The 5,961-nt window shown below is 37.0% G+C and overlaps 1 long non-coding RNA gene across 1 annotated transcript in view; it reads left to right on the top strand.

Moving 5' to 3' along the window:
• The window catches only part of LOC122559202, a 25,641-nt gene extending 20,398 nt beyond the window's left edge, over positions 1-5,243 (top strand). The window contains exon 3 of the long non-coding RNA XR_006314362.1: positions 4,850-5,243. This is a non-coding gene — a long non-coding RNA (uncharacterized LOC122559202). The remainder of the gene's footprint in view (positions 1-4,849) is intronic.
• The last annotated feature ends 718 nt before the right edge of the window (positions 5,244-5,961 follow it).

Raw genomic sequence — 5,961 nt, 5'->3', positions numbered from 1 at the left:
TGGTGTGTTCTGTAGTGGAACTGGTCCTCCTGGGAGCAGATACGGCAGAGGCGGAGGAATTGGGAATAGGGAATGGCATTTTTGCAAGAGGTAGGGTGGGAAGAGGTGTAATCCAGGTAGCTGTGCGAGTCGGTGGGTTTGTAAAAAATGTCAGCGTCAAGTCGGTCGTCATTAATGGAGATGGAGAGGTCCAGGAAGGGGAGTGAGGTGTCAGAGATGGTCCAGGTAAATTTAAGGTCAGGGTGGAATGTGTTGGTGAAGTTGATAAATTGCTCAACCTCCTCGCGAGAGCACGAGGTGGCGCCAATGCAGTCACCAATGTAGCGGAGGAAGAGGTGGGGAGTAGTACCGGTGTAATTACGGAAGATCGACTGTTCTACGTAGCCAGCAAAGAGACATTTTTAGACTGTTCTACGTAGCCAGCAAAGAGACATTTTTACCTATATCACTTTAATGTTAGTTGAACAAATAGAGCTGCCTTTGTTCTGGGGCAGAACCCCAATGATTGTCCATATACACTGTTATATGTTGTACTGCACTGAATAATCTATCATATCTCCAGGCCAATCTATCATACATAATAAAATTGAAGTACACTTCTGCTGGTTAATCTGGTTGTCATCTTACTGGGGAACAAGTTGAATAATTTGAAAGGGACTACGTGGAAGTGTATTTCAGAATAAATCATTTAAAAACTACAAAGTAACTATATACATACTATATTTTCTTAAATATAACCTAAAATTAGAGGAATGCTATTACTTTATATACTGACTACTAATAATCCTAAAACGACCTTAAAGAGTAAGCAGAAATTAAACCAATATCTCCATATTCCTTCATCATTAAAAAGTGATTTCTTTTGTTGCTTCACATCTTCCTTTCCAGTTGTTTAATTGATATTTAAGATTTTTTTCATTGTTACATTTCAATCAGTTTTCTTGAAGTTTGAAACAATTCTATCACCTTTTTCAAGTTGCAGATTTGATCATTATACAATTATGTGTACAATGATCAAATTTCATTACTTAAATTTAAACTTTTAATTTTTCACATACAAGATCTGAACTAATGACCATTCAGATTATTGTTTCATCTTTAGACCAGTTATAATAATAACTGTGATTTAACTCATTGTCCAGAGTATTACCATTGAATTTAAAATTTACAAGTATCTATCCATTGTTTTCAATGTATTGGAATTTATAAAGTTTGTGATTAGAAACACAATGACCTTTATTACAAAAACACCAATTATTGCATATAAATATCACATGTAAATACTTATTACTTCAGATTGCATTTTATAAAATTGTATTTTGTATTGAAATTAAACCTTACTAAGTCAGGTACACCCACATTTGACATTCTCCTCATGGTCAATACACACAAAAAAAAAACCCTACGGGCAGCAAAAAATACAAAAAGTTCCATTCCAGGTCAATTCCTCTGCTTGCTGTGTGAAACTCTGACATATTTAAGCTGTGGATGCAATACATTTTTCCAATATCTATGTTTTGCCTGATGAAAGGACAACTCTGGTCTGACATGAGCTTCAACACATAAGGAAATCATCCAAACTTTCTTTCATAACTAGATTATTAGCAAGATTTCCATGTTGTGGGTAATGAAGACTTGTGCACTCTTGAAGCACTGGGATAGTTCCTCTTGTTCCCAGTAAATTACAAAATCTTTCAACTAAAATTTTAGAATTGTGGAAGGCTGCCATGTATAACCAATAGCATGCTGACAAGTGATAGATGAACGCCACATAAGAAAGCAGTGAAACTATCCATCATCATCATTATCCTTTGTTGTATCAAGACCCACCTTACGCAGGTGATGAAAGTTTGGGTTAAAATGCCATTACTAAAAGAAGCCTGCTACCTCTCCAGTTTCCCTAATCCCACATATTAACTTACCGTAAACTATAACTCCATCAATAGAAACAGGATTTTAATTGAAATGTTTGACTTATTTCTCAATTAATCCTTTCAAAACTATCATAAATTTAATGAAAAATGATAACAGGTAATTGCATTCTAGGAAATGAAACTAGGAGCAATAATAGTCTCCGGTATTTGCACCATTTATACAGTTCAGAATATTTAACTACTGATCATCAATTCTTGCAGTTAGTAACCATTATTTAGTACATTAAAATGGTTCTAAATACAGAAAATGTTTGACTGTGATAATTACAAGTAGCCTGGAGCACTCATTGCTGATGGTAAGGTCTCTATTCTGTTTCACACCATCAAAGTCCAAACAGAAGATATGCTAGTTAGAAGCTAATACTGGTATTTATGATAGCCTCAAGCAGTGGGCTTGAGTACAGAGGTCAAACAGCTCACCAATAGTTAATTTATAACAAAGTATAAAGTGAGGTATATTTAAGAAGTATCTGGTTCATGTTTTACTCTTATTCGGCTGAGTACAGTATAGTTTTTGATTAGAATGATTAAACGCAAAATATTTTAAAATTAGCACATTTCAATTGATGTGGATGTTAAAGCTGCAAAAGTTAAAAAATGAATGATATTGGTTCTCTAAAATAAAAAGAAAATCAGTCCAAAGACAAAATACTAATTCAGGTTAGATATATTTTGGAGCAGGAAGAAAACTGTGGAAAATTGGCTTTTCTAAGCATTTGTTTTATGATGAGCTATGCACTTGGGCGATATTCTTTAACACTGAATTAAAGCTATCATACTGGATTCGTCTCTCAGGCTCAATTTACTTCGAAATCTCAAAGAGGTTTCCTTTAACCTACAAACTAGTAACTTGCATTTATTGAGGAGCTGTTCATAGCCTGAGTCTAGGATGCTGCTGCTTGGACTCCTCACGTTGGTCGTGTTGTCCCTGGTCATTGGCGGATTAACACATATAGCTCTTAAAGCTGTAACACAGCATGCTATATTTGTTTTGCATACCTGCTTTGCCAGGAGACGAAGGTGGTGGAACTTCACCACACTTCTTGTAGTAATTGCCATCCCATAAATTGGGTTCGGTTGAGGATGACACAATTTTGAAGGGGTAGTGACGAAGATATTTATTTATTTATTTATTGTCACTTGTATCCAAAATACAGTGAAAATCTTTATTTATAAGCAGTACATAGCAAGCAAGTTTGTACGGATCAAAAGATTTAGACAGAGGCATACAGGTAGCATTGCACAGGGCGCACGAGAGAGTTCCAAGTTAGCAAGATCAGCATTATTTGAGGCTCGAAAGTCCATTCAATAGTCTAATAACTTCTGGGAAGGAGCTGTCCCTAAACCTGTGCAAATGCTCAGGCTCCTCTATCTTTTTTCTGATGGAAGAGATTGTAGGAGATCATTACCAAGGTATAAAGTGTCATTGATGAGTGTCACAGCACCGAGCTGTGTAAATGAAGCCCATAGATGGAAGGTTGGCTTCTGTGATGATCTGGACTTTGCATACAATGTTCTATAGTTTCTTAGGGTCCTGGGCAGAGCAGTTGCCATACCAGGCCATTATGCACCTGGACAGTATGCTTTCAATTGTGCATCTGTGGAAGTTAGTGAGGGTCCTTATGGACATGCCAAATTTCCAGAAAAGGTGTTGCTGTGACTTCTTGACCGTCACAACTACATGGGAAGACCAGGTTAGTCCAAGGAACGTGATGCTCTCCACCCTCTCGATCTTAGTTCTGTTGATGTTCTCCTCCTTTCTTACTAAAGTCAGTGATCAGTTCTTTGGTTTTGCCATGTTGAGAGAGAGGCTATTCTCATTGCACCACGTCACCATATTCTCTATCTCCCTCTGTACTCTGACTCATCTTACTATGGGGGTGTCATAGTAAGATGGTGTAGGTTTGGAATTTGGTGACACAGTCATGGGTGGACAGGAAGTACAGAAGGGGCTAAGGATACATCCAGGGGTTAGGGCCTCTCCAGTGTTTAATGTTATCGTGGAGGAAGTGCAGTTGTCTGTCTTCACTGATTGTGGTGCATGGGTCAGGAAGCACAGGATCCAATAGCAGAGGGCGGAGCTGACACCAATGGCAGTAAACATAGAACTAAAGACACACATTAGACTTGGAAAGGAACTTGAAGAAATAGTTGAAATAACATGCAGAATGAAAATAAAGGAAATTTGGAAAGTGAGCAACCAGCACATCAATGAAACCTGATAGTAAAAAAGCAGTCAACCATGACTGCTATCACTCTTCAGTGGGTCCACAGCTATCACTGTTCATCACCACCTAAAGGGTACAATTGTTCTGTGTGTATACATGTTACCAAGTTTAGAAGATGATGACCGAGATGTTCCACAAGCAAAAGATGCTTGCTGTACATTAGTTCACAGCTGGTCACAAACGTTTTGTGAGCTATTATATAAACATTGACAGTTAACACGTTTGATACAGTATGGCATCATCTCATGAGAATGTAGACCTATCTGAGTAGCACAAAAAACAGAGCATCCTCTTTAACTAATCAGATTAAAGATATGCAGATTCTTTAAAGAAAATATAAGTCAAATATTTAATACTGAGTCGGATAATGCACAGAAAGCAAAATAAAGAAATGGAAAGAAAACTGGGACTAAGAGATAGAAAAACAGAAGAAACAGGAAAATGTAAACCAACTATTTTAATACCTTTATATTTCCACCAGAGTCAAAATTTGAAAGAATGTGCCTCCATGCTTGTAAAAGAAACTAAATTTTCATTTTCAAACAGGCAGTAAGTAAGATATATTGTGATGCATAAAAAAACTCAACACTTAAAAAACGTTGAAATGGACAAGCGCAAATGTTTTCTGTGCTTATTGAGTATTGTGAGGCAATCAATATTTTTACATTCAATGTGTATGTTTTTTAGGCAGACTCTATCAAAAACTGAAAACGAGACTGACTGACTTCACAAGAAAATGCAATTGAAGGCATTCTCACCTGGAGGAATTTCAGTTATTAGGGCCTAACCAGCAATTGTGTTGTTCTAGTCAAAATAACCTCAAGTTTTCAAGAATGGATTCATCCCTGTCCATAATTGATAGCAATGATTTCTTCCAAAGTTCATGTTACTAACCAGTCAGCACTATAGCCTCATGCCATTGCTACTTAGTAATGATGAATACTAGTAATTCAATATGAAAATTGCTTTGACATTCTGGAATGTGGTAAGATTCTTTATAAATTCAAATATTATTTAACCGTTTATCACTTAAGATGCCCCATTTTGTATTTGAGGGCAGTGGTGGCCTTAACTGCAATTGGTAGAGCAACAAATGATTGATTGTTTCTTGAATCTGCATAACCAAATAATCTACCTGAGACATTGCCCTGTACGACCTTGAACCTGCTCATATGTCAGTTCTCTGCTACAGAAAGCTGATTCTCACAGTGATTGGCTGAAGTAGTAGCATTCATTGTCATATAGCTCCTTCAGCTCCTTTGCATTCCCAGCTCTCTCAGCTGTGCTGCCTACAGGATACTTGCTAATTGATACTATTGCCATTGCTCTCTGGCAAAAGGTGTAAAACTTGTGTCACTATTGTGGTGGCGCTCTAACTTCACTTTTGACCTTAGCTAAACTTAACAAGCAAATTCTTTTCTTCACCTTGTTAATTAAAGCAAAAACATTTTGAAGAAGTAGGACTGGTCAAAGCAATATCCAATACAAATAATTTTCAAAAGACATTTCATCAGTTTTAGCAACCTTCAACTTGTTCATTAAACTAACATAGTATGTTCAGTTCTTTATTTGCTTAATTTTTGGAGCACAGTCAGTTATCGAGTTTGTAGCTCAGATTGAGGTATTGGATGGAAGTAAGTTCGCTGAGCTGGAAGGTTTGTTTTTAGACAACTTGTCACCATACTAGGTAACATTATCAGTGAGTCTCTGGTGAAGCGCTGGTGTTATGGCCTCCTTTCTATTTATGTGTTCAGGTTTCCTTGGGTCGTTGATGCCATTTCCTGTGCTGTTGCCATTTC

Source organism: Chiloscyllium plagiosum, chromosome 18 (assembly GCF_004010195.1).
Source record: "Chiloscyllium plagiosum isolate BGI_BamShark_2017 chromosome 18, ASM401019v2, whole genome shotgun sequence".
NCBI lineage: Eukaryota > Metazoa > Chordata > Chondrichthyes > Orectolobiformes > Hemiscylliidae > Chiloscyllium > Chiloscyllium plagiosum.
Note: the sequence above shows the minus strand (reverse complement) of the source record. Positions and strands in the feature narration are given on the sequence as shown.